The sequence below is a fragment of the Symphalangus syndactylus genome, chromosome 8 (genome assembly GCF_028878055.3).
Source record: "Symphalangus syndactylus isolate Jambi chromosome 8, NHGRI_mSymSyn1-v2.1_pri, whole genome shotgun sequence".
In the NCBI taxonomy this organism is placed as follows: Eukaryota; Metazoa; Chordata; class Mammalia; order Primates; family Hylobatidae; genus Symphalangus; species Symphalangus syndactylus.
Window position 1 is genome coordinate 37,134,903 of NC_072430.2, and position 25,849 is coordinate 37,160,751.

The window sequence follows — 25,849 nt, forward strand, 5'->3', positions numbered from 1 at the left end:
TTGCTATTTAATAGTTAAAATGCTCAGAAAATTTGAGTTTAGAGGGTAGTGTATAATGTAATCCCTTGTTCTAACAATGACAGGAATGTCATTCTAAACCAAAAGAATTAATTTCATACATTTTTCTGTCTGCCACGGTATATTGCAAAGGGATAAACAAAATAGAACAAAGCACAGTGACCATAATTATATATCAGGCTCCCCTCTGTTTCATTTTAAGGTAAATAGTGGCTGACAAATATGTATAAGGATATTGTTAGAAGAGAGAAGCCTGTGAACTGGTGTTTTATAGAAACATTAGTGCAATGCTCTTATAATGTCTAGACAACAAATCTATATGAATATGTTGTGTGTGTATGTCTGTGTGTATACATATAAGCACACTTACCTATATACAGATATATACATGTACATACTCTGTGTGTGTGTGTGTGTATAATATATACACATTTTGTCCAGGTATGGTGGCTCACACTTGTAATACCAGCACTGTGGGAGGCTGAGGTGGGCAGATCACTTGAGGCCAGGAGTTTGAGACCAGCCTGGCCAACACAGCAAAACTCCATCTCTACTAAAAATACAAAAACTTAGCTGAGTGTGGTGGTGCACACCTGTAATCCCAGCTACTAGGGAAGCTGAGGCATGAGAGTCACTTGAACCTGGGGGACGGAGGTTGCAGTAAGCCAAGATCACGCCACTGCACTCCAGCCTGGGTGACAGCAAGACTGTCTCAAAAACAAACAAAAAAAATACACACACACACACACACACACACACACACACACGTATTTCAACTTACAATGGCAGGACAAATGTCAGATATATTTCTTGAAATTTTAAGAGGAAATTAGAATAATGCTGAATTCTATTAAATAACACTTTTCATATTGCTTCCAGAAAGCATGCTGTTGATTCTGAATTGTTTGTGCTCTGTTTTTGGTCTTAGATTTAGCATGAAACCAAATTCTGTGATTCAAAGCAACATGTCACTGGATCTATATATTTAAGGAATGAAGGTATCATTTATTTCACCATGTAGTAAACTAAATGTCCTAGAGGATAAGTGATTTGCCTCAGGTCACAAAGCTAATTATTTGAAGAGCCAGATATTTTTATTTTTTAAGAAGATATGTCAATTAAATCATCCAACAAAGTGCCATCTATTGAGGGATATATAAGAATTTAATATAGTGGATCCTCTCTAACCTTGAGAGGGTTCCAGTCTAATTTAAGAGGTAAGATACTGGAACAAGAACTAATTTTCAAAATGGTGTTAAATTATGTGATGTGCATTAATAATGTTTTAGAACTGAGATGAAAAAGCATTAGTCAGTATGTGAGGTGACATTTAAGCTGGGTGTTAAGGGATGAAAACATGAGCTTCATCCTCTAGAAATTTGCAATCTAGTGTTGGAGAAAGCGGAAGATAGATGTGGAAATAATGATCTATGTTTAAAAGCAGAAGTAAGGTTATATATATATAAGGTTATATATATATATATATATAAGGTTATATATATATATAAGGTTATATATATATATATAAGGTTTTATATATATATATAAGGTTATATATATATATAAGGTTATATATATATATAAGGTTATATATATATATAAGGTTATATATATATATAAGGTTATATATATATATATAAGGTTATATATATATATAAGGTTATATATATATATATATATATATATATAACTAAATGCAAAGTCCAGTAGAAAGGCAGTAGTTAATAAGTGTCATTAGCAGAGGATAGAAATCAAAAGAGATGCAAAAGTTGTAAACTGGGCTGATGGACAATAGATACATCTATTGTCAGGGTGGAGAAGACAACCACATAGTTAAACCACAATATGAGTAAAGGCAAGGAGATACAAAAGTGGCAGGCACATTCACTGAGACAAAGGGCAAGTGTTGGTATGTATCCAGAGAGACGGTTGAAAAGATGGGCTCAGGCTGCGCTGTGAAGAGCCAGGAAGACAGACTCAGAAATGTGAGACTGTCTCCTGCAGGCCCCAGGAGTCACGGAAAGTTTTGCAGTAGACTGACAAGTTGTGACAGTGTTTGGGAAAGATAACACATGTGACAAGGGAGATTGGACCGTGGAGCAGCTAAAGCAGAGTGGCCAGTTGGGAGGCTATTGTTATACTTCAGAAGAGAGATTAGCGCCCAAAGTAGGACAGTGGCAAAAGAAATAAAAGGAGAAGAGAAGAAATATTGGTACTGTCAGTTGACTGAATATAAAGGGAGAGGGAGGAGTGAAAGATGATTCCAAGGTTTCAGCTCAGGGGCTAGAGGACAGTGATAACACTAACTCAAACAAGGAAAAGGAAGGGTGGTAGTTTTAGTAAAGAAAACAGGCAACTGTTTCATCCAGTGAGTCTGAGGCAGCAGCCAACATCCTCTGGACGTATTCAGGGGGCAGCTGGAAATTGGAACTCAAGACGGAAGACGGGTTAAAAAAGGGGTGAACAGACCTTCACTCCAAGTGATAGCGTGGAAAAGGATGCAGAGTGGAGGATAGGTACCTGTGAAGGACATTAAAGATGGTATTCTTTGAAACAGGTTTATTTGGGAAATAGTGGTAAATAACATAAGATACATAGAGTTGGGGTTGCCCCTATGAGAATGCCCTTTCCTGTAGCTGGTGGTGCCCTCAACAGCATATGGTCAGCACGGTAGGCAAGAGTATCTGGCACCTGATTGCACCATTGGAGGCCTGGTTCTTTTTTTTTTTTTTTTTTTTTTTTTTGAGACAGAGTCTCGTTCTCTCACCCAGGCTGGAGTGCAGTGGCATGATCTCATCTCACAGCATCCTCTGCCTCCTGGGTTCTGGTGATTCTCCTGCCTCAGCCTCCCGAGTACCTGGGGTTACAGGTGCCCACCACCCTGCCTGGCTAATTTTTGTACTTTTAGTAGAGACGGGTTTCACCATGTTGGCCAGGCTGGTCTCAAACTCCTGACCTCAGGTGATCCACCTGCCTCAGCCTCCCAAAATGCTGAGATTACAGGCGTGAGCCACCATGCCCGGTGAGGGCTGGGTTCTAAAGGGGTCTCCCAAATTATATTTCTCCAATCGTTTTCTTGACTTTCTCAGGTCCCCAAATTCACTTTTATATTCTTGTCCTTCCTGTTTTATGTATTCATATTACTGTATTAGCTCCAGACTATGACTTTGAATTTTTTTTTTTTTTTTTTTTGAGACAGAGTCTCACTCTGTTGCCCAGGCTGGAGTGCAGTGGCGCGATCTCGGCTCACTGCAAGCTCCGCCTCCCGGGTTCATGCCATTCTCCTGCCTCAGCCTCTCTGAGTAGCTGGGACTACAGGCGCCCGCCACCACGCCCGGCTAATTTTTTTTGTATTTTTAGTAGAGACGGGGTTTCACCGTGGTCTTGATCTCCTGACCTCGTGATCCACACAGAACATACCCTTGAAACACCCATGTGCCTTCATTTCAACCCAACCCACAGGCAATGATAGTTTCAGAATTTCTAAAGCAAAGAGCTTAAGATTTCCAGTGCCTTTGAAATAGGATGGCAGGAGACTTATTTTGAAACTTCAATTTGCATATTCAGATCTGTTATTATTTACACTGTATGTTATAGTAATGAGACTTTCTAAAAATACCTTTATTTCCACTCTATGTACTTTGGCTGGTGCTGTTACTTAAGTTGGCACAAGTATTGTATTAGTTTCCTGTGGCTGCTATAACAAATTAGCACAAAGTGAGTGACTTAAAATGAACACATTTGGCTGGGCGCGGTGGCTCATGTCCATAATCCCAGCACTTGGGGAGGCCGAGGCGGATGGATCACTTGGGGTCAGGAGTTCTAGATCAGCCTGGCCAACATGGTGAAACCCTGTCTCTATTAAAAATACAAAAATTAGCTGGGCGTGGTGGTGAGCACCTGTAATCCCAGCTACCTGGGATGCTGAGGCAGGAGAAACACTTGAAGACTGGAGGCGGAGGTTGCAGTGAGCCAAGATCGCGCCACTGCACTCCAGCCTGGGTGACATGAGTGAAACTCTGTTTCAAAAAAACAAAACAGAACAAAACAAAACACATTTATTTTCTCATAGTTCTGGAGGCCAGAAATTTGAAATTAGTATCATTGAGCTGAAACCAAGACATCAGCAGAGCCACATTCTCTCTAAAGACCCTAAGAGAGAATCTGTTTTTTGACTGTTTTGGCAGCTGTCAGCATTCCTTGGCTTATGGCTGCTTCACTCCAGTATCTGCCTCCATCACCTTCTCGTGTGTGTGTGTGTGTGTGTGTGTGTGTGTGTGTGTGTGTGTGTGGCGGGGGAAATGCTCCCTCTGCCTCACTCTTGTAAGGACACTTTTGAGGATATTTAGGGCCCACTCACATAATCCAGGATTATTTCCTCATCTCAAGGTCCTTAATCACACTCACAAAGACCCTTTTTCTAAATAAGATAAAATATACAGCTTAAGAAATTATCCTTGGAAGATATTTTTCAACCTACTGCAGGTGGGCTAATGCACTCTCTCAAGACATGCATGGTGGCATTCCCAGCTAGATCCCCCTGGGGGGATCCTGAATGTCAAGATGCTAGTTTACATGTGATTTTGATTTAAAGGGAAACTGGCCTTTGATATCAATGTTGATCTAAACTCATTCATCCCAATGTCATTGCAACAGAATGTTGGATTCTATATGAAGTCTGCCACTTTTGGAAGTAGTCTTGATTTTGGATTGTTAGAATACTTTTGTAAGAACACTGCACAATGGGCTGGGCATGGTGGCTCACACCTGTAATCCCAGCACTTTGAGAGGCCAATCAGAGAGGACTGCTTGAGCTCAGGAGTTTGATACCAGCATGGCAACACAGGGAGACCCTGACTTAAAAAAAAAAAAAGGAAAGAAAAGAAAAGAATGCCACACCATGATGTGACATATGGGTTTAATTAATATTACACCAAGCCTCAGATAATTAATTCTCATTGGTGACATTAAGGTGAAATCAATGTTGTAGGTCAAAATACGCAATCTGACAAAAAAGTAGCAGCAATTAGAAAACTGTTAAAATAAAATACCTAACATAAACTCCATGCTGAGACATAGTATCCATGGCAGGAATAACAATATATATTGGCATAATAGTTGTTAATAGTAATTATATACCACTATAGTTAATGTTTTTAATCATTTTACTAAACAGAGGACTCAGTGGCACAGAAGATTTAACAGTGGATAATTCAATAATTAGGTTTGTCAAATTTTCCATTATTTAGCTGAGATAACTCCAAATAAAATTAAGATTAGGCTGCACTTGTTAGACACATTCCAAGTTATTGTTGGTTAACTGCTGAGTGGTTAAGGAAGCCATCAGCCAACATTTCCTAACACCAAAACCACAAAGTGGACAACCCATGGGCCAATAATTGGGGACCCACAAGCTCTGGAGTGGTAATTTACCACACTTTTAAGGAGTGAATTAAAGTCCAGTTTGGGTTCTATACTTCGTCTTTGAGGAAAGGAATAATATATGCAAGTGTAAAACTTCTAAATAACACACAAAAAATTGCAGCTTGGATGTTGTGAACATCTGGATGCTTGATGTGCATCAAATCACTAAGAGGATTAGCTGAAACATTTTTTAATCTGTTCATTTTCGAGTCAAAATAATGACTCATTTTAGAGGGCTATGTTGGCAATTTCCAGTGTATTAAGTTACATCTTCCCTCTCGCCTGTGGAGCCAGGCTTTGTTATTAATAAGCCTTATTCATACACATCTGTTGGGAGAAAAGCTAAGTGTTGGGAGAGAAGCTGAGGCAGGGCTTGCATGTCTGCTAGACTTGCTGGCTTCTTGCTTCTAGCATGCCCATTACCTCAAACAGCCATGTGTTTCTCATTCACTTGACATCCTCACCACCTGTTTGAGCACCAATAAATAACGTGGGCTCCCAGAATTTGGGGCCTTCACAGCCTCCACACTCGTGATGGCCCCCTGGTCCCACTTTCTCTCTCAAACTGTCTTTTTCTCATTCCTTTGAATTGCCGGACTTCGTCGCCCCCCCACGACCTGGTGTTAGGTTTGATCACCCCAACACACATCTACACATAACATCTCTATACACTAACTGATAGACCTGTGTATTCGGAATATTCAGAAGAGGAAGCTCTCAATTATTTTGCTGAAGGCTTAAACCATCTTCAAGCATGGTAGAGCTCCTTGTCCATTTCTACGAGCCTAATACCAGTTTCCAAACAATACTTGATGGGGTCAGAAAAATCAAGAAATGTTTAAAGCTAATATTTCAAACTACATACCTTGGTAACTCATCTAGGTTGGTCTGGAAACTCACCCTTATAAGTACTCATGGAAATTTTGTTAATATCTTTATTCAGAAGAGAGAGTAAAATGTATCTGATTATTGTATTCTATTTGGTAGAAAATAGAAGACAGTGCTGAGTTAAGACTGTCAGCTAGGGTATTAATGAGGGTCTCAGATCAATGGAACAAGGTAGGATACCAGTAACTGAAATCCTGGTCTGATGGGAGGCAAAGACGTTGAGAAATGTAAGTGGTGACGCCCTAAGTAAGGCAAAATTTCTCAATGCCCTGGAACAAGATGAATCCCTTGGTACAAGCCACAGGCCCTCCAAAAAGAAGTAAGGGTGGTAATTTTGTACATTATTTTATAATACAACATGTGAACTACCAATTATGTGTGACTAATTTTTTTCCTATCCCAACAGGAAGAGCTAATTATTTTAAAAATATTTTGGAAGGAAGCTTGAACTGGGGCAGGGAACTGAGCAGGATATTCAAAGGAAAACTAGCAACAACTTAAGAGCAGTAGAAATACTTCCTCCAAACAGCCCTATTAGATCAGGAAAAAGAATCCAGTCACAGGGCTGCAGAAGTTCTTCAAGATCCTCACGTGGGAAATGTTTGGATGCTTTATAACCCTATTCTCTTCTAGTCATTTTTCTTCTGCTTACACACTACCACCCTTTACAGGACAGTGGCTTGTGTGAAGTTTGAAGTTTAATTGCTTTTGAGTTATATGTACACAAATTACCTCCAGGCAATATGTAAAACTCACTTCTTCCTGGTTTCATAACTCACAAGACAGCTGAACAAATCCTCCTGAAATTTTTGCTTTTTCATCAAGTTCAAGCTAATGTCAACCCCGGGAAGTTTGAGGCTTTCAGTTTAATTTTTCAAGGGATGCTTCTCTTCAACCATGACTTGCTTCCAAAATATTTTAATATAGCTTTATTTTTTGCTGTGGAAAAAATTAGTCTTGTGTAATAATTGATAACGAACATACTGCATTGTAAAATAATGTACATAATGGCCCACTTTACTACTTTTCCCTGATTGGTGTACAAAGCTACAAATGTGTAATAGATTTTACTTTTGCCTTTAAGTCCAAGGTCCTGGACTTGAAACATCCGAGGGATGCAAAATGCCATATAACAGGGTGGAAGAGAGGTTTGATAAACCTAACATTCTATAGTGAGAAGCTGCTGTATTAGAAATAGGGTGTTAAATAGGTAGAGTTCAAGAAAGGCTAGGGAGTGAATTTGTTATATTCCCCCCTACCAAGTATTCTTTAAATTGAATAAAATTCTAGCTTCACCGACTAGAATTTTTCTAAACTTCAGGCTATTGCTTTGGTACCTAGTAGGCTTAATAAGAATTCTTCAGCTGAGGCTTTGAAGATTTGTAGCCAGCTTTCTCAAGAAGCCACTGGGGATTTGGTGCAAGCATTTATTCAGAAAGGAAGCCAAGAGTGGGCTGCCTTGTACTTATAATTGAATTCCAGAATAAGGTATTCTGGAAAGCAGGAGACTGGGATCTGGTCTCATTTCTGCCACTAATTAGCTGGGTGATTTTAGAAATCATCTAACTTCCTCAGGCTTTCTTTTTTTTGTTAATAGAGTGTGAGAATCTAAATTTTCAAAAAATGAAAATAATCATCAGTATATTTGCCTGCATTAGAGATACATGAAAGATAGGGGTTATGAGTAATTTTTGTTTCTTGTATTTGCTACTTCCAAATAAATGAGAAAAAAAGCAAAACAAAATAATATACAATTATTAAAACTATTTTTTATTGTATGAGGAAGATGATGTATCATGTATCTTTCAGGGCTAAAGTCCCAAATCTTGAATATACGATAAGTAACGTGTATCACGTGAGACTGCATGGACATCTGCCATCTAATTATCACCCAAGCTGTCTTGTCTCCCAGCTTGCCATGACATCTGGATTGTAAATGTCATGACATTTCAGTCATTCAGCATTCCCAAGTTGACACACCCTATATCCTGCCTTGGTGCCTAGATTTAAAATCTGCAATTTTAAATAGAATTCCAGAGTTTACACAGAATTGGATCCTCTATTATCAGCAGGTGAAAGACCTACTTTTCAAAATATAAAGAAGAAATATTGGGGTGTTGGCTGGATTGGCAAAGCAATTTAGAGGAAAAACAAGTCTGTTTAGAAATGCACTGGTTTGGGGGAGGTGCAGACCATGAACTTGTCAAAACAACGTTTTTCTGTCTCTAATGAAAGATATTTCATAAAATACTTGGTACTTTCAGTGACTCCAAGCCAGTGAATCTTGAATAAATGATTCAGAAAATGCTGCGGTACTCTTACTGTGCTGAAGCTAGCTAGAGTCATGTTTATCATTTTAATTAATTGTATCAACATTGGGACCAGCTACCGGCACATTATCAGAGCAAGCAGGCAAGTGAATGTCCTTGGTCCTTGTAGTGGTAGGAATATGTCTGTGCTGAAAATCCCACAGGAAAATAAGGAAGATAAATTTAGATACTCTCATTTTTTCTACCCTCTTGCATATTGCAATAAAAAGATGATACAGTGGTGTCTTCTCTTACAGGTTTTTCTTTTTTCTGTGATTATTATTCCATCAAAAAATAATCACAGTTATAAAAACAACAACAACAAACCAAACATGGGCTTCATATAATATATGGTCCCTTCATTGTGTCAAGATAGCAATCGGTGAATTCAGCATTTTCCTGCGGTTTGAGAAACTGTCTGCTCTCACACCTCCGATCGTGTTAAGTGATAAAGAATTGTTGCAATCCTGCACAGAAATGGACCAACTTCATTACCACACACAGTAAAGGTTTTAGCGGCACATTTTCTCTTCTTTGCCTTAAGGAAAAAAAGGATACCCCTGATAACCAAAGAACATTATTAAAATGGTTTCCCAAAGAGTTTAATGACAACTAAATTACTCTTCCTTAAGAAAACCAAATTGGGAAGCCAGTTATGCATATTACATTTGACACAGTAAGGTTTTTGTATTGCGGGCTGTTAAATGGTAGGCAGATTTTATTTTTTATTGTGCAATTCTTAAGATTCATGGAAGACTGGTATTTAAAACACATTTTTATTTTAAAATTTATCATCAGAGCTTTTATGAATACAGAGTCTGTCACTTCCATCTTCCCTTCACCCCCACCTCCAGTTTTTGCTGCTGCTGTTGCTGGAAGAGACATCTGGATTTAATTATTCATTCACTGCATATTTTGCAGCTTTGTCACAGTAGTAGATTTATGACAAAGATTTAATTTTATCCAAGGTCAGGACTCTTACACGTAATGCTTATTTAACAGCTTATCTTGCTGATATTAATATTAATATCAAAATATAAATCTGAACATTTTCTTTTGAGCCTTAAAGAGTCATTGCTCTTTATGCCACTTTCGTCAAATCACATTAATACTGTATAAATAGTGCTTAAGAGTATATGGGTTCAAACTGATCTCCAAAGTTTATCAGCTATAGAAAGTGAAAGAAATTTCTTAAGTTTTTTTGTTCCTAATTTTTCTCATGTATAAGATAGAGGCAAGAGAATCATATTTGTACAGTTATTGTGGGACTTAGGTGAATTAATAAATGTAAAAGTATTTTAAACAGACCCAAGCTCAAAAGTGCATAACGCATGTAGCTATTATTATGGTGCCATTGTGAATGAAACCTCACAAAAGACCCAGTTTTTAATCTAGGCAAGTTTCATGTTCTATTACCTTAGATGATTTAAATTCCCACAAGGTCCCTTAATTTATCCTTTCATAAAATAGGTTGCAAATTAAATTTTTTCTTGCCTAACAGGACTGGCCTTACAGCTAAGCAGATGAGATACAAGCCTGAGAGGCACAACTGAGGCCAACCAGATAGGACCGCTTCTGTGAAACGGCCCTTTCCCTATTCTCATACTCCTCCTTACTCACATACACAAGAACTTATAATTTCCTCTTAAAATAACTAAGTTACTGTGTCAAACTTAGGGTAAACATTGAGTTTATTGATTACCTATTGATAATAATGACCTTAGCTTGACTTAGTTTATCAGACATACAGTGGGATCCTGACAACATGGTATGTAGAATAGATTCATTACAGTAAAAACAGCCTGAGAGAGAATGAGCACTGCACTGTGTTGTCCGTGTCTCTTAAAAAAAAATCCAGTTTACCAGGATACTACGTGCTAGAGGCAAAAATAGAGACAAAGAGGAAGAACGGGCACAAAAATAGAAGTTGCATGACACATTTGTTCACTTTATATTTTTATATCTATAGGTGGAGCTGATTGGGAGGGGTGAGGGAGGGAGGAATAAAAGGATTCTATTCAATCAATGCCAAAATATCGGGGAAAAAAACTATGGAAAAGCCACAGAAACAGATACTTTAGAAATCTGGTTACAGTAAGTGAAATCGGATGGTCTAGGTAACTGAGGTGGCTAAAAGCAACCAAAAAAAAATTTAAAAAAATCAAAAATAAAAAATTCTAATTTAAAAAAGGAAGGAAGGAGGGTGGGCTCAGCGGCTCACGCCTGTAATCCCAGCTGAGGCGGGTGGATCACGAGGTCAGGCGTTCAAGACCAGGCTGGCTAACATGTTGAAACCCTGTTTCTACTAAAAATACAAAAAAAAAAAAAAAAAAAAAGGGAAGAGAAAAAATAGGTCATTTGGAGAACCAAGGAGTTCACTAGTTAGAAATATTTAATGACTTCAGATGTTCTTAGCTTTCTTTTTTTATGTTTTATTTTATTATTATTATTATTATACTTTAAGTTTTAGGGTACATGTGCACAATGTGCAGGTTTGTTACTTATGTATCCATGTGCCATGTTGTTTTGCTGCACCCATTAACTCGTCATTCAGCATTAGGTATATCTCCTAATGCTGTCCCTCCCCCCTCCCCCCACCCCACAACAGTCCCCGGAGTGTGATGTTCCCCTTCCTGTGTCCATGTGTTCTCATTGTTCAATTCCCACCTATGAGTGAGAACATGCGGTGTTTGGTTTTTTGTCCTTGCGATAGTTTACTGAGAATGATGTTTTCCAGTTTCATCCATGTCCCTACAATGGACAGGAACTCATCATTTTTTATGGCTGCATAGTATTCCATGGTGTATATGTGCCACATTTTCTTAATCCAGTCTATTGTTGTTGGACATTTGGGTTGGTTCCAAGTCTTTGCTATTGTGAATAGTGCCGCAATAAACATACGTGTGCATGTGTCTTTATAGCAGCATGATTTATAATCCTTTGGGTATATACCCAGTAATGGGATGGCTGGGTCAAATGGTATTTCTAGTTCTAGATCCCTGAGGAATCGCCACACTGACTTCCACAATGTTTGAACTAGTTTACAGTCCCACCAACAGTGTAAAAGTGTTCCTATTTCTCCACATCCTCTCCAGCACCTGTTGTTTCCTGACTTTTTAATGATCGTCATTCTAACTGGTGTGAGATGGTATCTCACTGTGGTTTTGATTTGCATTTTTCTGATGGCCAGTGATGATGAGCATTTTTTCATGTGTTTTTTGGCTGCATAAATGTCTTCTTTTGAGAACTCCTTCGCCCACTTTTTGATGCCGTTGTTTGTTTTTTTCTTGTAAATTTGTTTGAGTTCATTGTAGATTCTGGACATTAGCCCTTTGTCAGATGAGTAGGTTGTGAAAATTTTCTTCCATTTTGTAGGTTGCCTGTTCACTCTGATGGTAGTTTCTTTTGCTGTGCAGAAGCTCTTGAGTTTAATTAGATCCCATTTGTCAATTTTGGCTTTTGTTGCCATTGCTTTTTGTGTTTTAGACATGAAGTCCTTGCCCATGCCTATGTCCTGAATGGTATTGCCTAGGTTTTCTTCTAGGGTTTTTATGGTTTTAGGTCTAACATGTAAGTCTTTAATCCATCTTGAATTAATTTTTGTATAAGGTGTAAGGAAGGGATCCAATTTCAGCTTTCTACATATGGCTAGCCAGTTTTCCCAGCACCATTTATTAAATAGGGAATCCTTTTCCCATTGCTTGTTTTTGTCAGGTTTGTCAAAGATCAGATAGTTGTAGATACGCGGCATTATTTCTGAGGGCTCTGTTCTGATCCATTGATCTATGTCTCTGTTGTGGTACCAATACCATGCTGTTTTGGTTACTGTAGCCTTGTAGTATAGTTTGAAGTCAGGTAGGGTGATGCCTCCAGCTTTGTTCTTTTGGCTTAGGATTGACTTGGCGATGCGGGCTCTTTTTTGGTTCCATATGAACTTTAAAGTAGTTTTTTCCAATTCTGTGAAGAAGATCACTGGTAGCTTGATGTGGATGGCATTGAATCTCTAAATTAACTTGGGCAGTATGGCCATTTTCACGATATTGATTCTTGCAACCCATGAGCATGGAATGTTCTTCCATTTGTTTGTATCCTCTTTTATTTCATTGAGCAGTGGTTTGTAGTTCTCCTTGAAGAGGTCTTTCACGTCCCTTGTAAGTTGGATTCCTAGGTATTTTATTCTCTTTGAAGCAATTGTGAATGGGAGTTCACTCATGATTTGGCTCTCTGTTTGTCTGTGATTGGTGTACAAGAATGCTTGTGATTTTTGTACATTGATTTTGTATCCTGAGACTTTGCTGAAGTTGCTTATCAGCTTAAGGAGATTTTGGGCTGAGACAATGGGGTTTTCTAGATATACAATCATATCATCCGCAAACAGGGACAATTTGACTTCCTCTTTTCCTAACTGAATACCCTTTATTTCCTTCTCCTGCCTAATTGCCCTTAAGAGTTTTATTTGTGCTTAAATGGTAGCTTTCCATTTATTATAGTTTTAAAGAACAAGTAAGAACATATCTGGAAGGAATGAATTTTAAATTGGGAAATATAATGATTAGTCCTGGATGGGATGTGTGGTTTATAGATTTTTTTATTATTTACCATTTTACATGATGCTTCTGTGAAATCTTTTAAATAAAATATCTGAGGGAATGTCTGAAACACAAGTAAAATCACAGCTCAAAATAAAGGCAGTTCTTTAAACTTGAGCTCTGCCTGTTTAACAATTTATGAGGTTATCTCCATCATAGCTAATAGGCACTTCGGCATTGTTGTAATCTGGGAAATTTCTGGAGAAGCAAATCAGGCAGAAGCAGAACAGTGGCTGTGGCTTGTGCTGTGTTCATTCGATCTACCCTGCAGAGTTGAGTTGAGATCTCAGAAAACACCACTATTTTTCTCTACTCCAACCACAGAAACCACACTCCTTAGCAACCCACAGTGTCTTCCTGTAGTAGGGAGATTTTCATTCAATATATTTCTGAGTTGTAGGTTTTTTCCAAAGAAAACATCACATTAGAATGATTGGGTAGGCACAGGGATTACTTTGCTAATGCCCCCTTTCCTACCACGACTCATTTTACAGTGGAGGAAACTGGCTTTCCTTTACAGGGAGATGAGATATCTGCCTATGGCCAATAATTTACTCACCGGATCAAGGCTAGCATTTTGTTCACTGGGGGATGATTGTTCACTGTACTGAAAAACTTAGAGTAAGTTTTCTTTCAATATTTTCCTAATCAGGTGCATTCAAAAAGTTTCCATTTATTGAATTCTAACTTTAAATAACTCGTTCGAGAGCACAGTTTTTGGAATTACATAGTTAATATCTACAACTCAATTTTTTTGGTCACAAAATACCAGCATTATAACAGGCTACAGAGATAAAAACGTACTCACTGCATAAATCTTCCTTAATTATTATAATGAACTTCTTTCCACAATTCACCTTATAGAGAAAATCGAAATGGCAGACTTGATTCACCAATGTGTCTGGATAACACAATTTAGTTAAATCACCATAGTGACCAGCTGAGTTCATTCCCAAGTGTCTCGAGTGAACCAATTCTAATTGGTAGCCTCTATCAAGTACTTGTCAATTTTTTCCAAATCACAGCACATAGAGAAAATGAGGGAGATGGAGGAGGCCTGTGTGGTAGGAGGGGGCTTGCCCAGGGACTATGGTGGCTTCAGGCCCCACTCAGCCAGCCCAAAGTCTAAAGCAATTAATTTTCTGCAACCTGGTGTGGCTCACCAACGTTCCAAAGGCACAAAGTGGGATGCTGTGGCCTAGATTTTTAGCACCTTATCAAAAACACTATTCCTTCAGTAGGAAAAACAGGAGAAGCCCTTCCCTATCAAACTCTGCATACACGAATCTGGCTTCTTCCTTGGTCCATTAAAAACATGTATATTTCTTCCTTGATTCTAAGCTTTTCTACCCAGATAGCAGCCCCCTTTCTTTCTCAGAAGCATGATGCTGTTTTTCTGTCTACAACAGAAGTGCTTCTCTGACTACCCACCACTCTCCAAGCCTAATAATTTGCTTTTGGTTCACATGGATCATACCATTGTTTTGCTTGGCCCAGTCAGCCCAATTACTGCCTCGAAGGAGGAGGATGACAAGCTTGACTCTTTCCACAAAATGCTTCTTAGAGCCATGCTCTGCACTCACTGGAATCTAGGATAGGTTCAGCACCTGATGTTTCCAAATAAAAGAAACAGGCTCAAAACAAAATTCTCAGTGCAGAGCCCATCACTGTGCCTACTGCCTGGCAGAGGCTGAGGAAGGAGGAGGAGCCTAGAGCTGTTATTTTGACTTTGAAACTGAAAAGGACTACACAGCACATTTCCTTCAATTCTCTCATTTAAGAGGTGAGTTACTGGAAATTCAGAGAAGCAAAAAGGATTTCACCCAGAATCTCTGCGGGGAGATTGCTTATCATCCCCAAATATCTAGTTTCCCTTCTTTCTTTCAGAAATAAAAGACCCTAACTGGTTTTAAGCAAAGTATATGGCCATCCAACTAGTCACTACATTTTCTTGCATCCTTAATAGCTTGCTTCTGGCTCACATGGATCCCACCTGTTTTGCAGACAGGTGTGGCCTTATAGGATACAAGCAGCCATGCTTTTCTTTTTGTTCCTCCTCCCACTGATTGGAAAGTAGGAAAAACTTGAATCCAAATATGGGAACCACATATTGAGAGTAACACAATATCCCCATTAGCCCTAGATCACTAACTTCTTGATTTTCCCCTAAAGAAAAAAAAATAAATAAATGCCAACTTTGTTAATCTACTTTGCACTGGTGGTGTGGGAGGGAAGGATTCTTATAAAAGTTGAGCCTTTACAATAACTATTAATGATACAGACACTTGGTAAAACTCTTTAGATAATAATGATGGTGGCACACATGTCACCATGGTGGTCTTGAGCATTTTGTCAAGGTGACAAGGATTTTGAAATAAGCTGTGACCCTCAAGGGATTATGATCTACTCTAGCACAGGAATCTGTATCTGTATCCTAGCACCTAGCACATAGTAGGTGTTCAATCAAAACTTCAGAGAACTGAATCAATGTTACAATTTGGCACCTGGAGTTACAAAGATCACCTCCCTTTCCCTGTCCCATGATATCGTCTACTTTTGCTGTCAGTCAATGCAGTGCTAATTTCTCAGGAGACAAATGAAGAACTTACTTCCCCAGTACGAGATTAATTATTCCATGCCACTGCTAACTCCCGACAATATCAGTCTTTGACAGTGTGCAAAGATAAATGGTGAGGCAGCCATTTGAAAGGAAATCATTATGGCACCTCTCTGCTCCGTGTTATCACATCCATATCAGCAAAGGAGATAACTTTGAAACTGCTTGTACTGCACTGAGAACCAATGTTCTGGCTGGGGCCTGCAAAGATGAAAAAGTCTCTTCTTGCCTTCAGAGTCTTCCTGCTGCGGTTTGCCTTTCAAAGGCACCCACTGCTTGCATAAAGGGATGCCCTGGAAGTGGTGAGCGCCAATGACCTTCTCCTCATGAGAGAAAGCAATCAGGGAGAAAAGGGAGCTATCTCCTGGGAGGAGAGAGATTTTGGCAGGTGCGAGCAGGAAGGACTGTCCCTGTCAACCGGGACTTCCAACCTAGCCCCGTGCTGAAAATGCTGGAGCTACCTCTTACCTTGCTCACTGCAGACTCTCCCTGGGCTGGAAGAAGGAGTTGAGGGCTCTATAGGCTATCAAGTAGCTGGACTAAATTTTAAACGTATAAAGATGCTGCTTTGCTTTAAAAATCAGACTGTTCCATGTAGTTACTTTTGCTTTTAATTTTCTGAGAAACACCTACTCAGTTAACATACCGCAGGACTACTCTGGCTCTAAAGTGCTCTACCCTAGCAACAGAAGTCGGGTTGTGTAAGGCTTCAAAGGGACACTCCCACCTGGCTTCAGGGAGAAGTTGCCTCTCAGTAGGGGCCAGCAATTTGAGAGTTAATAGTCCACTTTTACTGCCAAGAGGTGCCTTGCAGAATTTCCGTGTCTGATTTGCACACATGTGAAATGAATTGCTTTCTGCATCCAGGGCTCTGGGGAGGTGACAGAAGAATCCTAGTCTCAATCTGGAGACTAAGAAGGGCCATTCGTAATTTGGTATTTCCTTCTAAAAAGGGGAAAAATGTCCATGATTTCTCTTGTAGCGATTTCCCTCTAGGCCAATGAGAAGAGCATAATATTTGCGCAATGGGGGTTCGTTTATTTATTGCCATAAAACAACAAAAAAGAGTCATTCACAGTAGACGAAGTAAAGTACAAGGAAAGAGAAATGAGATATTAGGAAATGCAATTTCTTAGCCTCAAAGTTTAGGCTGGCAAATTTTTTTTTTTTTTTTTTTTTTGAGACGGAGTCTCACTCTGTCGCTCAGGCTGGACTGCAGTGGCGCAATCTCGACTCACTGCAAGCTCCGCCTCCCGGGTTCACGCCATTCTCTTGCCTCAGCCTCTCCGAGTAGCTGGGACTACAGGCGCCCGCCACCACGCCCGGCTAATTTTTTTTTGTAGTTTTTAGTAGAGACGGGGTTTCACCGTGGTCTCGATCTCCTGACCTCGTGATCCGCCCGCCTCGGCCTCCCAAAGTGCTGGGATTACAAGCGTGAGCCACTGCGCCCGGCCTAGGCTGGCAAATTTTTTAACCCAAATCATCTGCAGGCATACATGGAGCTGTACCTGAAACATACAAGTCATTTGGGCTGTGTTCCTCCACATTTATATCATTCTAGGCCAGGCATGCAAACTCTCCTTCTACCCTGAAGTTGCAATTACTGTCCCTTGCCCTTTGTTGAAAAGTGGAAGTGATCCCAAGAGGCAAAGAAAAACTGGGTAGATCTTGAGAAAGTATTTATTTCAGAAATTAACATCGGTATTCTTGACTTGATTAGGCAGCAAGAATTCTGTACATATCGAATGTTCCTGGCTACTCATACATGATTGGGCTAGTCAGTTGAACTGTAATTTACTGGAAGCCAACCAATTAAAGGTTTAAATAAGTAGACTAAATTGTTGTCATCGTAGTTTCACTCAACTCTTACTAGAAAGCAGCAAATGCTAAGAAAAGCTTATCGGAAATATATTTTAGGCAATAAATACCTAGGCATGCTGTAATGTCAATACATATTTTGCTTAACCTTAGTGCTATGTGTTTATATGGCTGAATAATGTTATCATTAGCAAAAATAATACCAGCAACATTTACTGAACACCTACTCTGCCAGATACTATGCTAGGTACTTTATATAAATTACTTTTAGTTTTCCTAACAGTGTAAATACACAAACTTTGCCAAAGCACGTGGCTTCTCCTTGATGTTAGAATTGGACATAGGTCTGCTTGACCTAAAAACGGTCTCTTTCCCCCATCATTTATTTCATATATGATTGAGAGTCACAAAAATGAAACTGTCATACTATATGAACCTGAATCTTCAGAGAACAACAAAAATTTAGTTTATCATATTTCAAAAGCCCAGGGAGTTTTTCAGCAAGGAATTAAAAGGCTTTTATGCCAGTGGACTTTCAGCATATTTTGTAAGCTACACCTTGCTTTCCTAATCTGTAAACTGGGGAAATAATGGTACCAGGCATGTAAAACTCTCAGCTTACTGTATGGTGCCCAGTAAGCACTCTACTGGGGGACGTATGTAATTCAATTAAGTAATCATGAAGCTTTCCACTAGTATTGAGCAACTAACCTTTACAAATCAATTAAAAGAGCACCTCTATTGCTTTGTATTCAACGTAGTTGTTCTTTCGGGGGACTTAATATATTGTGATCAGAGTACAAAAAGCTGCAAATGGAGGATTTAAAAAAAAATTCTGCTAGCCAAATTATTAGTATAACAGAATGAAGTTAGGTGGAAGCAGTTCTACAATCAAATATTCTTATCCACACCAAGCATGTCAATTTTATGACAGAGAAACAGCACTAATACTTCCAAGGTAGTTATTACCCAGGTGCAACAACTAAATCGGAGAGAAACATTTTAAAGCAAATCCTTGCTAGAGCCCTACGTTTAATTCTCTAAGTCACATGACTGACTTTTCATTAAAACTTGCTTTTTAAACAAATACATTAGAGAATAATAGAAACAAAAAAAATTAGCCTAAGTCTCTGGGTTTTTGAGATAGGAATGCTGTAAAAGAGATTGGCACAAATACTGTGGGAGTTTATCCTTTGAAAAGATAGTAGGAATTTCTTCCCAAAATGTGTCTGATTTCATTCCATCATCTCCTTGGGACTCAAATTTGTCACTGTGGGAATCATCTGACAGCTTCTTTAAGTGCTTCTAGGTAGAGATATGAATCAGGTTAGCTCCCTGCCTTGGAACAATTCTCCTTGGGGCTATACCCATGTGCAAAAAGTACACCCAGATGTTAGCAAACAACTGCACTGTCATTTTTCCCCTTCCAGAAGCTCCATCAGAAAACACTTTAGAGTTACAATTTTATAAATCTGCTGGAAATGAGATCCAGTAACATAAAGCTAGTGTTGTTTATTCATAAAGTATACCAGACCATTAGCGAGAACATAAGGCTGCTGACATTGCTTATTTCAATATTTTACCAAAATATCACAAAACGTGCCTGGGACATACTACCTTTTTCCCCCCCTAATCTCTTTGAATGGAACAAGAAAGTCAATGGGGAAATCAGTGTTTAAGGTTAGAGCTGAACATAACCTAGCCCGGCCCAACTTCCACATTGGCAAGTTTGCCTAATGTCGCTCAGGTAGTTAGTGGAGAGTAAGAAATGGAATTCACGTGTCCACTTCCAATCCTATAGTCCTTTTACAATGACACACACCCACCCAACAGCCAATGCAGCTAAAGCAGAATGAGACAAAGGCATGTGCTTGACTGAGAGAAAGGGGGAGACCATGCTGATGGTGTTTTCTTAAACTCTGGTAATGGCTCAGTGTGTCTAAATTCTCACTTCTGCTCAGCTGAAGCAAAGACAACATCAAAGACTGAATGCCTTCCAAGCCCACTTTTGCCTTCTCTTGTTTTGCAAAATGGAAATTGTCAGACATGTGTCAATCTAAAGTTCCTCAGGAATTGTAAATTTCTTGGCCCACAGCCAATGTTTGCCCATGTTTCAACACCAAAAACAGTTTTTCTCATAAAGCACCCTGAAAAGACTTGAAAGCCAGGTTGATATTTTCTCTTTGATCTCCCAAACAGTTTTGCAACTTCTGCACCTGGCACTTGGCAGGCGATTCTTGAAGGTTTGGCAATGATTAGTACAGGTAATCAGGCTTCACTCTTCTGTGCACACATTACAATCAATCCTACCTTTCTGCTTCCTCATTTGATCACCTTGAGACTGGTTAAATTCCTCTTTTTTCATTATTAGATCTTTCTAGCCTCCATTATATCATCAATTTCAGCACTAAATGAAAGCATGTTTGATGCCACTCAATGGTGGTACATATGTGTCAGTCTATTACTAGATTCTCAGTGTCCCCAATATACTTACGAGGCTCTGAAGGGCCCAGCCATGTTGTTGTCTTGCAGCTACCACATAGCTTTGTTAAAGTACCATATACTATGTAGCTGAACTCTACCATATAGTCAGAAATCAAAAATAAAATTGGTTGTTTTTCTCCAAAATGCTTGGAAAACAGAAGTCATGGCTTATAATTTTAAGTATCTCCCAGAGTACATGGCAGAATACTGAATTCACTTGATTTATATATTCCAGAGTTTATGTGCATTATAAAATGTGTAGCAGCATCTGTGACCTCTGCTCACTGGATAACAGCAACACCTCCATACATTCTTTTTCAATTGTGACAACCAAAAATGTTTCCAGACATAGGCAAAGTCTCCTTTGTATGTGGGGCAGGGAGAGAAGAGGGGTGAAAAATCACCCCCGTTGAAAATCATTGTATATATTACATTCATGGACATAATAAAGGGATTAGTTACAAAGAGTATGTTGTGACTTTTTCTGATGTCTATGGAATAGAGAGTTAGGATACCACTAAAAATGTAGCACAGTCAGGACTCCAGCTCATTCTCATTGCATCAGGGACATCTTTTTGGCAGACTGTGGGGACAACTTATCTTTGAGGATGGAGTAAGGACCAGGTCACACTTGTGTGCCGGCGTACCCTGTGTAGAGCTGAGCAGGCTTAGTAAGGTTTGTAAAGAGTACATAGGAAGTATCACACTTTTTTTCAGCTTTTGAGTACAGCAGAAATCTAACAAAAAGAGAAAACTGTTTTGCTGAATGTATGTTCCTTCTTCCATAAATCTGGAAGACCTAGCTTGGGGTAAAATTTTATAGACATTTTAATGTGGAGCCAAAAGTAAAGAGAAATGGGGTAGTCTATTAAAAGGCAGTTGAGATGAAAGGCATAGCCTGGATGTTCATTGAATTCATGGGCTAGAGAACAACACGGAGGTACCGTTGCTCGCCCTTGTCAGCTCCACTGATTGCCATTCTAGCTGCATATCAAGGGCCTGAGAAGGGAAAGGAAAGTTTGGCTTTCTAGCTCAGAGGTTTGCTGATGCCAGTGAGGAGATGAAAATGAGTAAACACTTCCTGAAAAGGTAACAATTAATTTTGGAGATGGCAATTTATCACACAGCTGCAAAGGAATACAGAAGACCCTGGGGTGTATCCTTTTAGGTGGCAATTCATTGCTGTGTCTGAAATTTCATTCGTCTCCATAACACACACATCCACAAAAGAGTGAGAATGGAGACTTGGCAAAGGAGAAAACAAAGGGGAAGGAGGCATGAAAACCCTGCTCAGGTTATTAATAGCACAGACTCGAATTTCATGAATGTTAACACTCTGCTCTTGGCATGAGCAATTGATCATCTAAGATGCTACAATGAGCCCAAAAATTAGGGCAAACTCTAGACAAGGGGGCTGGCCATGTGTCTTAAGGTTAAACAGCTGGGCCATGGGCAAGCACCAGAGAGGGAAATGGAGTGTGTAAAAGGAAAAGTTTGTTTTGTGTCTATGGATCGCCTTTTCCTACTTCCACTCTCATTTCAGTCCCCTTTGTCTTCATTTCCATTTTTCTTCAGTCAGGGTCTCAGAAGTCACAAAGCTTCTAGTTGTAAAAAATGAAGTTCTATATCTAGCTATAAAGGCAAGATATTTCCAAGTATTTCCTCCAAGCTACTATATTGACATATTTTTCTCTGGTATGTGCTCACTTATATCCTAGGTTTCCTAGACTCCTATTCCTTCGAGATTGCATTATTTTCCCAATATGATAGACTGGAGTGGGTAGTATTGATATAAATGCACACAAATAACTCCGACTAAAGCCCACCCAAGACTGTGCTTATTCGGGACAACCAAGTGCATTTCTTAATCTCAAAACTCCAAGGAAAGAAAACTGAAATTAATTGATAATTTCTTATGCTGTAGGTACTTTGTTACACTCCATATATCCTTTTACCTACACATCCATCCATCTATCCATCTACCATTTATCATTCTTTGAATCTAAAAATATGTTGAATGCCTACTAAATGGTAGGCACTAATCTAAGTATGTGCCCAAATGAATCCTAACATCTATTAGGAGAGGCAGAGTGAAAAGACACTTAGAACACAGTAGAATTAATAGGATAATGATAAGCTCCATTTACTGTGGAAACACATGGGAGAAGCACCTGGACCCCAGATATCTCAAAAGAGGTACAATCTGAGCTTGGCGTTTTAGAAAGAGTGTGAAGTAAGGCAGAAGACAAAGAGTGGCAAAGAAGTGGCAAATTGGAGTGGAAAGTGGGTTCTCAGCAGAGGAACCAGCATGTTTATACATTTGTACAAGGTACAAAAGAAAAACTCAAGCAAGTGAATGTAGTTAGAGCATTATGTGAGAAGGGTAGGGTAATACGAGTTGGAACTAGAAAGACAGGCATGATGGCATGAAGTTTGTCATCCTAAGGATATTCGATTTTATCCTGAAGGCAATGGGATCCATTGGAGTTTTTAAGCTAGGGCTTGCTTACTCATATATGCACTGCAAAAAGTTATTCCTGACTATATTGTGGAAACTTGAAGATAGGCAAAATTGGAATCCAGGAAACCATTGAAGACATTACTAAAGTCAGAAGGAACACAATGGCAGTGATGATGGAGAGGAGGGGTGTATTTAACAGCTGTTAAATAGGTAAAAGAAGAGATCAAGACAACTCATGTAAACTTCACATCAATCCTATAAAGTTGATATTAATAAGCACCTTATGAATAAGGCTTAGGTTAAGTAACTTGCTGTTATAGAACAATAAAACAGCAGAGATATAAAATCTGTAATGTCTAACTCCACAGACCATTTGCTTCTCACTGAACTAAACATGATTTAGCTCTCTATGGAGTTCTTTTAATGTCCTAAATCCTAGGGATTAAAAGTGAGTAAGATCTGCTTCCTGGCAACAAGATGCTCAGAATTGGGTAAACTATTAGAGACTTCATGCTACCACATCCTACCTCTTGCTTTAATCCAAGCAGTAGGTTATGGGATAGTTATAAAATCTCATAATTCCTATAGTCAACAAAAGAAAACCAGATATTGAGTTTAAAATGTTTACCCCCTTGATTTAATTCCATTACCTAAGTAATCCCTTGCTTTGCTTATAGCCAGCCTCTTTCAAATATCTATATAGCCCATAATGTCATTTTCTCTGAGTTGTCACTTAGCCAGTCTATACATATTTAGCCCTTTTAATCTTTTTTCCGAAGTCATTCCTTCAGTTCCCCTAATCATTCCCGTAGATTCTGTCTGGCCTGCCTCCAATGTGTCTACATCTTGAAAGAGCCTACGGAAGCAACAGATACAGTGCTCTTCTTAGTAATTCTACTTATTCACCATGTGTTTTCAACATTTTCAAGCCCCTTTGTAATACTTGGGATTTTTTTGCATGAAAATAACATTGTGCCTCTTGAGAAGCCTGTGTACTCCAACATTTTGTTTATCCAAGGAGGCTCACATACCACCCACCTTTTCTATCCTAAAGCATAATGGTATCTAAGGAGAAGGAATGGCAAGCATGATTAACATACTACTGGCAGTAATGATCTGTTTCTGGAATTAGGTAGTAAGAATTTATTTTTTCGTTATTCTTTTAAGGCTACAGGAGACTGCAGGAAGAATAAAAATACAATTTATCTGCAAGATGTTTCTAAATGGAATGCATTTATGACATTCTTATAGGGCTTATTTGCAGCTCTTTAAAAATAGTTGACTATCTAATTAGAGAGATAGATCACATTGGTATAGAACACATATACAGATAAATACTGCTTTTTATAGCCTCCACTGTCATAGATACAGAAGCATGAGGAGCAAAACTCACTGAGTATTTTAACTCTTAGGTTTCCTCTGTCTACATATATTTTTCAAAATGGGGCTTCAAACATGCTCCCTACTTTAATCATTTATTTTAATAATATTAAAAATATTCTCGGCCGGGCACGGTGGCTCACACTTGTAATCCCAGCACTTTGGGAGGCCGACGCGGGTGGATCACGAGGTCAGGAGATCGAGACCATGGTGAAACCCCGTCTCTACTAAAAAATACAAAAAATTAGCCAGGCGTGGTGGCGGGCGCCTGTAGTCCCAGCTACTCGGAGAGGCTGAGGCAGGAGAATGTCATGAACCCGGGAGGAGGAGCTTGCAGTGAGCCGAGATTGCGCCACTGCACTCCAGCTTGGGCGAAGAGCGAGACTCCGTCTCAAAAAAAAAAAAAAAAAAAAAAAAAAAAAAAAAAAAAAATTCCCACTTTTACTATTTATTCATTTTAATATTATTCCCTTATTCCGTAAAGACAAGAATCTCTTATGGCACACACACACACAAAGCAAACACCATTCTGAAGAATTATTTGTCTATAGCATGTTAGTTAAAATAGTCTGATAATATTGAGAGTGCAATTGATTTAACTGTCTTTATTTTTAGGATATTTATTCATGATCCACTCATATCTCCTTGAAGTATCTCAGTGGTAGGGAAGACTTGGAAATGAATAGAAACCTAGTTGAAGAGTCATTATAGATTGCATAGCAGCACAGAATGGTCTCTAGAGGTACAGAACCTCTAGAGAGGTTTAATAGGAAGCCAACCGCTGATTGGTGGGAAACATGACTAAGGTCCTTAAACTCTCTGCTGTGCATAGTGCTCATCACAACAAGTAAACCACTTGTGGAGGCACTGAGAAAAGGAGCCTGGCAGAGTGAAACAGGATGGCAGAGGAGAAGGATAACTCCCTGATATGGTTTGGTTGTGTCTCCGCCCAAATCTCACCTTGAATTGTAATAATCCGCATGTATCAAGGGGATTATTACAGGAGGAGATAACTGAATCATGAGGGCAGTTTCCCCCATATTGTTCTTACAGTAGTGAATAAGTCTCACGAGATCTGATGGTTTTACAAATGGGAGCTCCCCTGCACACACACTCTTGCCTGCAGACATGTAAAACGTGTCTTTCTTCCCCTTTGCCTTCCACCACGATTGTGAGGCCTCCCTAGCCATGTGGAACTCTGAGTCTATTAAACCTCTTTCCTTTATAAATTACCCAGTCTCAGCTATGTCTTTATTAGCAGTGTGAGAACAGACTAATACACTCCCCAGGGAGGTTATATTTCAACTTAGTCTTGAGGGATTATTACTTTTCCAGGTAGATAAAGTGGATAAAAGAGCAATAATAATAATTTTTATTGAAAGGTCACTATACAACAGACACTATTCTAAGCATTTGAAATACATAAATTTATTTTTGACTCAAAACTCCTACAGAAATGATCATTTATCTTCATTTTATAAACAAGCATGCTCAAGTTGTATGTTGTATGTGCTCAAGTAGAAAGAACATGTCTGAAAGTATAACAAGGTATGACTAGAATGTTGCATGCATGCATGTGAAACAATATTGGTAGATAAGGAAGGAAAGGAAGACGGGTGGGAATCTGCGGGGCCTTTTATGCATGATTTTCCCTGGAGGGTTGGATCATGGGTGGAATTTACTTCACAGTGATTTTTTTTCTACAATACGTATATATTCCTTGTTTAGAAAGTAAAATCGGTGAGAGTATAAAATTCAGGATATTTGAACATATAGGAAAGTGAAAGTGTCCTCATCTGGGGACAGTAAGTGCTAATAGAAGGGACAGAAACCAGGTTCATAGATGATTGCCTTTTTTGTT

At 39.0% G+C, this 25,849-nt stretch overlaps 1 protein-coding gene and 1 long non-coding RNA gene across 22 annotated transcripts in view; one reads left to right on the forward strand and one right to left on the reverse strand.

The window, feature by feature from the left end:
* Window positions 1-25,849, forward strand: part of LOC129487602 (uncharacterized) — a 242,626-nt gene that overhangs the window by 163,698 nt on the left and 53,079 nt on the right. The gene's annotated exons all lie outside the window — the stretch shown is intronic.
* NRXN3 (neurexin 3) overlaps window positions 1-25,849 on the reverse strand; it is a 1,686,195-nt gene that overhangs the window by 115,067 nt on the left and 1,545,279 nt on the right. The window lies entirely within an intron of this gene.